A 9843-nucleotide genomic window follows, 5' to 3' on the forward strand; every position below is an offset into this window, starting at 1 on the left:
TATAAATAAACACATTTTTACACATGAGGAATAGAAATATTGTAGTCATTGATTCTAGAAAAGAAAAAAGTAGAAGTAGTGTGATACACGTAGGAAAAACATAACACCTTCTTTTTGTAAAACCGAATAAAAACGTCCGATGGTATAAAACATTCAAAAGGACAACAAAGAGGACAATCATTAAAAGCGACATGGAAAATCGTAGCATTAAAACTCGACCATAACGTGATTGCTTACTGGGAACACTGATATTTGTAGGAGAACGCTAGACTGGATATACTTAACTGAAACTTTTTCAGAATGCCCGACGTTCGGTCATGATGAATAACAAATTATTGGATTTGATATTAAATATCTTATCAAAATCTTACTTAATCTGTGTAATTTCCGATACATTATATATTTTCCCGATAGTATGTATATTTTCCAAAAAAATTTTGAGCTATCCAAGCAATGCGAATGTTTGACGTCTTCAAATAAGTTTTAAATTTGGAAAATTTTAAAAATTTTTACTTTATCGGATGTTAATAGCTGACAATTAATAAAATTTCCGACATATCTCATTAATTTTCATTTGGGAAGTACACAGACAAATAATTTCTGTGTTTCCCAAATTTAAGCAGATTATTGGATATTTCTTATAGAATAAACTTAGGGTCTATTCCTAAAGTTCATAGAAAATCAAACCTTATTAATGACGCAATGAAGAAAACCTAATATACTCTTTTATAAAAAATAATATTTTGAATAAATATTGTGCCGTGTGGTTCAGGGCACCATTACAAAAAAGAATAGGACCACTCCATCTCTTTCCCATGGATGTCGTAAAAGGCGACTAAGGGATAGGCTTATAAACTTGGGATTCCTCTATTAGGCGATGGGCTAGCAACCTGTCACTATTTAAATCTCAATTCTATCTTAAAGTCAAATAGCTGAACGTGGCCTATCAGTCTTTACAAGTCTGTTGGCTCTGTCTACCCCGCAAGGGATATAGACGTGATTATATGTATGTATGTAATAAATATGAAAACTACATTCATTGAAAACGTTCCAATATTACTCTGTCCAGTATGCGGAGATAATTGACGTCATTATAGTTGAGTGCATACGAGAAAGTTTCTCTGCGTTATTTCCCACGCCGGCACAATGACTGCTATTTTTTCAAAGTACAGTCACACAAATTATTGTTTGTTATCCTTTTTTTACAGTAACTGCTCATATTTATTGTTGTTAAACAAAATAATAAACCGATAAAAGTAACATCTCATGCAATTTGTAATATTTACGGACGGAATATAAGGCGTAAAGAGAAAGTTTACTTTTCAGGAGATTAAAATATAACGTAAATATATATATTTCAGCCCACTGTGGGGTAGTCAGAGTCAACAGGCCCTAAAATCATAAATTCCATGATGGAAATGAGATATGACAGCAGGTGAGGATGAAATCGGGACTGACACCAGGAGGAAGAAGAAGAGAGTCTCACCACTCACCTCTTGACCAGTCATAATCTATTTTGCCGACTATATCGCTAAAACATTTACGGTTATGATGTAACCAGGAACACAGCAGGAGGATGAAGAAGATTATCACATCTTGACCAGCCGTTATCTTTTTTGCCGACTGTACCGCTGAAATATTTACGGCCATGACAGTACATCCAATCCAATCCTCTCGCCGGTCTCGTGCGGATTGCACAGATAGCGCACCTGCCGCTGATGGCAGATCAATTCAAGCCGCATATTGAAGTTTTGAACACTCACCGTAAATAAATATGCAGTGTGCTTTAGGTGTCGTGAATTTTGCGGATGACTCACTTTTTCGACGCTCGAAATGGATGCAAATATACTTGGTTCGTAAACGGCGACTAAAGCAAATTTATCTTGTATAAATAAATAAATATATACGGGAAAAATTACACAGATTGAGTTAGCCTCGAAGTAAGTTCGGGACTTGTGTTACGAGATACTAACTCAACGATATTATATTTTATAATAAACTAGCGACCCGCCCCGGCTTCGCACGGGTGCAAAATTCGGAAAAATTATACATAAAAACCTTCTTCTTGAATCATTCTACCTGTTACAAAAACCGAATCAAAATCCGTTGCGTAATTTTAAAGATTTAAGCATACAGGCAAACAGACTAAAATAGCGACTTTATTTTATACTATGTAGTGATACTTATATAGATAAACATCCAAGAACCAGGCCAATCAGAAAAAGTTATTTCTCATCATGCCCTGGCCGGGATTCGAACCCGGGACCTCCGGTGTCACAGACAAGCGTACTACCGCTGCGCCACAGAGGCCGTCACAGAGGAGTATCAGCTTCTATAAAATAATCTTTGGTTATAAAACAGCTAGCAAACTAGCCAGCCAGCTAGCCTAAGTTAATTCAAAACTTCTTTGACCAATTTCAATGAAGCTTTATTTTTATATCATCTAATACCTAGGGCCAATCAGAAAAAGTTCATTATGTCATCATGACCTGATCGGGGATGTAACCTGGGACCAGTTTTTAGACTCAATAATACTTACTACTGCGACAAACAATTCATCTCATATTCAGCCTTTGTTTGCGCAAGTCTGTACTTAATAAGTTAGTCATTGAAATACTGACATTGAAATAGTAAGTTGTTTAAAACTAAATTAAAATATAGAATAGAAACTTAATAAATTAAATGCTTCGCTACGCCGGCATGGTCACGTCTGCAAGAAACTGGTGATAAATGCTTTGGCTCTGGGTGCAAATATATACCTATGTACACATATATTAAATGATTTTAAGTTGAAATACTAAAATATTGCCAAGCGAAAAAGTTTTTTTTTAAACAGCCAGTATTTAGTGACAATATTTAAATTTGCTGAAACTCGTTACCACTTCAATCCATCTCAATAACAATATCAATTTACATCCAAAACTCATCTAGCGCATTCAAAACTTCCAATATGCAGTTAGAATTGATCTGATGCCGGGAGTAGCCGAAGTGAGAGTTTACGTTAGATACGAGTAGATAGCCGGTCGCGGCCTAGCTGGATTTACACACATTTAGAAATACTTTTGCCCGCGGTTTTGCCAACGTGAAAAGTACCCTATTTTCTTCTCCGCTCTTCACACTATATGTAAGCAATTTCATGGAGATCGGTTCGGTAGTTTTGACGTGAAACACGAAGAAACAAACACACATTTACATTTAGTATAAAATTTGTACCTAAATAGATTAATTAATTTGTTCCGTCTGTTCTTATACCTACACTTTAGATTCGGTAGTAAATAATTATATTTTATGTTAAATTAACGTCAGTAAGCGACACTTAGGATCCTATTTGTAAAATGAATTTAAATCTATTTCTAGTTGTTCGCATGTCAAAGGACCATAACTGTTGTGTCCACTACTCGGCTTGGTCTCTATGTAATATTTCCTGTGCACAGCTACCAGCTGCGACGTTGCATGCAATTCACACGGGGGTAGTTTCAGATTATTATTGCGACAGCCGATTGGCCCATTGGGCTTGTAGATTGTATTGTCATAGTCTATACTGGAAATACTGCCTTAATATGAGTAAAACATACGCTGCTTATAATGATTTCAAAACATGGCCTTACTCATTTTATTGATTGGGAGAAGTAGTTAATACCGCATTGTTTATACGAAGAGAGGTGAAGCTTTATTAATGATATATTATCAAGATATTTTGCACACATATTAACTATGCATGGACTCCTTCTAATATATAAATATGACTGAGAGAATTTCATTATTTCAAACCATTAATATACATTTAAAAAAAAAGAAAAATAAATGAAAATATGTTCATTTTAAAACATGAAAGATATTCATCTGGATGTTGATATGTCGGTAGGTTACAATGTATATAATCATTCTGTCATAATAATATTACATTGTCATGATAATAAATAAATGATAACTTGCTCCTGATTGCTTTTAAAATGGCTGTTGACTTCAAAGTTTGGGTATAGCTAAAGGTTCTTTATAAATTATAGATGAGAACTGAAGTCTATTAGCAGAACTTGTGTTTGCTATTCCAAAAACGCGTTTCTGCCTTTTTTACAATTCACATCAAAATCTTAAAAAATAAGTCCTGTCGGCCTCTGAATTTAAAGTAGTTTGTTTAAGCCAATGTCGATATCATTCCCCATGCGGAGTTCTTCAAAATAATAACTCGACGGACGTAAAATACGCGACCCGCGGGAAATTTGTTCCCGATCCTAAGCTAAGAAATAACTTGGACTTGATATCTTCAGCGTATATAAATTCTTTGACATGGTAAACATAATCCACTCGTGATCTTGATCCTATAAAAGTTTCTTAGTATTTCTTTAAACAGGAATAGATCTTGGGGTATACTTATATTAAAAACAATTTAACGTTCGTTTGTGCTTCAGCGAATATAGATATGTGTTCTGAATTAACTTAAAATTGAACTAAAATTGGTATACTTAGCGATAATACCACATCAAAGGCGTACCCCATGTTCTTTGGTATAGTGGTAAGGATGCAACTGGGACATAAGTAAAACAAACACAAACATTTTTTATATAATCAAGTCTATATGCCTTATATGCCTTGTGGGGTAGACAGAGCCAGCATTCTTGAAAGTTCACGTTCGCCTGATAAGTTTAACGATATCATTGAGATTCATATAGTGACAGGTTAATAAACACAAACAATTACTGGACACTCCCACAGTAATGTATGAAAAAGTAATGTCTCCATACCAAATAAAGGATGTTTCTATAAACATATCGATACAGACCTACGCCTCATGAGGAAACTTATTTGTATTAAAAACCTACATGTATAAATAAACCATATTACATCCTGTACAGAAAACTCCATAAATCATACGTATTATTTTCCATACGTTCGTATTACAAGCCAATAGTTCCTCAAAAATAATTCGCCTATAGTAAAATACGTTGCCCGAGGGAAATCTACCGCCGCAGATCCTAAGCCGCTGTAATGCGCCTTCGATGTCCCTCCCACGAGGGATAGTTGCAAAAAACTGACATAATACTTTCTGTTGACGAAAATGTGTTAAAATATAATAATTGTTAGATTATTTTTTTTATTGGTGCCGGGAACCACACCACACCAATAAAAATAAAAAAAAAAAGAATAGGACCACTCCATCTATCTCCCATGGATGTCGTAAAAGGCGACTAAGGGATAGGCTTACAAACTTGGGATTCTTTTTTAGGCGACAGGCTAGCAACCTGTCACTATTTGAATCTCAATTCTATCATTAAGCCAAATAGCTGAACGTGGCCTTTCAGTCTTTCCAAGACTGTTGGCTCTGTCTACCCCGTAAGGGATATAGACGTGATGATATGTATGTATGTATGTTGTTAGATTATAGCAGATTTTCGCCGCGTCTCTCTGTAAAACAGCAATCATTATCTCTTTGGGGAGGAGCTCGAGGTTTTCTAAGATCCTGGCCAGTTTGTACTACATTCAACTAACGGCCTCTGTGACGCAGTGGCAGTACGCTTGTCTGTGACACCGGAGGTCCCGGGTTCGAATCCCGGCCAGGGCATGATGTGAAAAGAACTTTTTCTGATTGGCCTGGTTCTTGGATGTTTATCTATATAAGTATTTATTATGAAATATAGTACCTATCGTTGAGTTAGTATCTCGTAACACAAATCTCGAACTTACTTCGAGGCTAACTCGATCGGTGTTATTGTCAAAAAAAAACTCCTGTCTGATGTCCAAAATCTTCGCAGCAAAACTATATATTGCCCACTACTATGCTTGACGAGATGTTCGATCATGAAGTACTAGCGACCCACCCCGGCTTCGCACCAATAGAATTTATACATGATCTTTCTCTTAATTCACTCTATCTTCGAAGCTGCATCGAAAACCGTTGTGTAGTTTTAAAGATTTTACTTTATACTCTGTAGTGATAGTGATAGTAATGATGATAATATTTATTTTTTAATGAAGTTAACTTCTTACACTTCGTTTAACCTCTGAGTTAAACAAAGACACCTTAAAATTAACAAGGAGAAATATTTTTCCTTCCTTAATTATTACAACGCAATTAAAACTAGAAACAAAGTATTCAACGGAGTAGATGTTTAATTAATTTTAATTAATCCCATTCCACTTTCGTAAGAATGCGTTGTTTTGTTCAAAGTTTACAAGTTTTCTTAGTCTTATATTACCTTGTATTTGGGATCGGATCGTTGGATTTATAGCCTTTTTAGTAACGTTCATTGCAAGGAATCTAGGTTTTGTTAGTCGTTTTCCAGAACTTTAGATGGCTGCCAAAGTTAAACTTTTATTTTTGTTAACTAGACTTGATTGAGTTTCAAATATTTGACAACTTATTGTTGTTTAATACGGAAGGATATGGAGTGGTCCTATTCTATAGTGCCGGGAACCGGGAACACGGCGAGTGTTATTTTTATATATTCTTTATTAGATTTTTAAGAGATTTTTCTTTTCATCTCTCTCTTCGTGGGATGTCATAAAAGGCGACTAAGGGGTAGGCTAAAAGACTTGGGATTCTAGTAGGCTATGAGCTAATCACCTGTCACTTTTCTATATCAATTCCATCATTATAGCGCACAGCTGAACGCGGCCTTTCCGTCTTATCGAGACTGATGGCTCTGTCTACCCCGCAAGGGAAATTTACGTGATTATATTAATATGTATGCATGTAGAATTAATACTGTCTCATTAGTGCCACAATATGTTGATTAAATTATAAATAGATACAAAAGAAGCGTTTTGATAAATTGACTCGTGTTGGGAAAACCACGGTATCTCTTTGGATACCTTTCGATTCGCTCCAATAAATAATGTACAACAGTCGCGTATTTATGGCAACACTTAGGGTTGGCACTCGCTCGTTTGTTACGTGTCCAGTTGGAAAGCTGAAACGCCAGTCTGGATAGTATCAGACTGTTGAATCCTTTTTCATATTTTTGTTATATCATTTATGTGCCTTATGGTTCCCGGCGTTTATGTCCCGATTCGATTTAATAAAAAAAGAGTAGGACTCTCATCTCGTTCTCATGGATGTCGTTAAACGCGAATAAGGGATAGGCTTATAAACTTGGGATTCTTCTTTTATGCGATGGGCTAGCAACCTGTCATTATAAATTTTGAATCTTGAATATCAATGTCGATTTTCAATTCTATTTTTAAGCCAAAAAGCTGAAGTTATCAGTGTTCTCAAGACTGTTGGCTCCATCTACCCCGCAAAGGATCTTCTCAAAACTGATTCGCTATGGCGCGCATCCATATGATGGCGTTCGTGACAAGGATCTTTTCCTATATTTTTGTATGAAAAAAAAAATTTGAAGGCACTATTTAAAATAGTTATGATCATAACTTAATATAAATTTGTGACAGCCCTATATTGTTGGAGTCAGTGCTGCGAGCATTTCAATGTACCGCTTCGGCGACCTCTAAATCAAAACAAATTGAGATATATGACTCTGTCACACGGAACTAACTGACTAACTTAGTGTTCAGATAGTGCTGATAATAATTCTGTAACTCTGGAACTATGTTTGATGTATTTTATAACATGTTTTGATAAATATATACGGGACAAATTACACATATTGAGTTAGCCTCGAAGTAAGTTCGAGACATGTGTTACGAGATATTAATAAATAAATATAAATATATACGGGACAAATTACACTCAACGATACTATATTTTATAATAAATACATATATAGATAAACATCCAAAACCCAGGCCAATCAGACAAAGATCTTTTCTCATCATGCCCTGGCCGGGATTCGAACCCGGGACCTTCGGTGTCACAGACAAGCGTACTACCGCTGAGCCACAGAGGCCACAATGAGATGAATGATGAATTCCGTCACTAAGCTATCTTTTTAAGAGTGTTGACTCTGTCTACCCCATAAGTTTGGTGTAGACAGAGTCAATACGGCATGATATGTGTATGTGTATGTTAAATGAAATGTATCACAAAGATTATTTACTTACCACACTTTATGACAAGCTTGCATGAAGAGAGTGAAAAAGTTTAATGAAGCAAAAGAAGAATGCAGGTATGTAGCAAGTGGTTATATGTACTCACTACTCCTAAGAAGTGAAGTCAAGTCGAGTGCAAATTGTAGCCTCTGGTTATTCTGATGTATTTTTAAGCGTGTTTTAAAGTTTCATCGTAATTCTAACACATACAAAACAACACCTCTTTTTTAACGTAGGTATTTAAAATAACAAGCCACAATAAAATATAACGTTCATTTTAATTACATTTGTAATAACGTGCAGCCAAACAAGTGGTTGTTTGTTTAGCCAAATTGTGTTTACTAAATTACGAACGTTTTATATAAGTTTGTTTTGTTAAAATAAATTGATCAAACATTGTTGTGCAAGTGGAAATTCATTTCATAGAGAATTTGAAGTTTTGAGTTAGAAATGTTCACGTATATACATACAAGCACGTCTATATCCCTTGCGGGGTAGACAGAGCCGACGGTCCCGAAAAGACTGATAGGCCACGTTCAGCCGCTCGGTTTAATGATAGAATCGACATTCAAATAATGACAGGTTGCCAGCCCATCGCCTTAAAGAAGAATCCCAAGTTTATCAGCCCATCCCTTAGTCGCCTTTAACGATATCCATGGGAAAGATATGGAGTGGTCCTATTCTTTTTTTTGCCGGCAACCATACAGCATGGTTAGAAATGTATTGCACAAGAAAATTAAAATACGCTTCTGAAATTATGAATCGTCTCAAGGCACACCCCGTGCTACAAATACGAATCCCTGGGTGGTCTATGTACGAAAATTTGACTAATACATATGTGTTTGTCTCTCTCTATCCTTTTGGTCAGTGTTAGAGAGAGAGAGAGAGAAGGAGCATAACTTATTCCTTGTCAAAGTTCATAAACAGCATCGCTGGATTTCCTTTCCAGTATCTTAACCGGAGGTGTAGGCAGAAACTACATCTTTTAACTTGTCATTCAATTCTCCATTAATTGTATAATTTGCTTTAAGAGAAATTCTTCTTTATTTCAAGAAATGTTTGTATATTTATAAATTTTATTCTTAAAGCAGTCTTATCGGAGAGTTTCCACGTGTTCTATATATACACCCGTCTGTCTGTCCGATTGTCACTTTGGTTCTTTCCGCTGTATTGAGGTCACGTGACGTACCTTTGTCGATATCACAGATGACATTTTGCGAGAATTCCCCTCCGTATTCTCTAAATTTTTGGGTAGTGATATATGTGAATATTTTTATTCTTTTACGTTTGAAGTTTAGGAAAAAAGAAAAGGTCGGGGTGGGAAGTCCTAGACGAACGTATCTTGATCAAATTAAGGAAGTCTTGGTAAAGGGTCAGGTCAAAAGTACCCGAAACCGCCGAGCTTGCATGAAGAGAGTTATGAATGTGGATGAAGCGAAGGAAATATGCAAAGATCGTGGCAAGTGGAAAGAGGTAGTCTCTGCCTACCCCTCCGGGAAAGAGGCATGATTTTATGTATGTATGTATGTTTAGGAAAAAAGTCCATACATTCTTATATTTTCTGTGTTTCGCCAGCCAGTACGTGGCCGCCTGTCTGGAACATATTTGCTCCATACATAGAAATTGGAATATAATAACACTATTTCGAATTTCTATGGCTTCATAAAAAATGTGTTCCATGAGCTAAGGACTAGTTATGTCTTTGACTTTGTTTTACTTATGAATTTTGTAATAACTGATAAGATCACGTAAAACAAAGATTTCTTATACCATAGCTATATTTGAGTGTAAATTATTACATTTAACCAAGTCTTTATCCATTAAGTGGTAGACAGAGCCAATAGTCTTGAAAAAACT

This window comes from Amyelois transitella, chromosome 6 (assembly GCF_032362555.1).
Source record: "Amyelois transitella isolate CPQ chromosome 6, ilAmyTran1.1, whole genome shotgun sequence".
NCBI lineage: Eukaryota > Metazoa > Arthropoda > Insecta > Lepidoptera > Pyralidae > Amyelois > Amyelois transitella.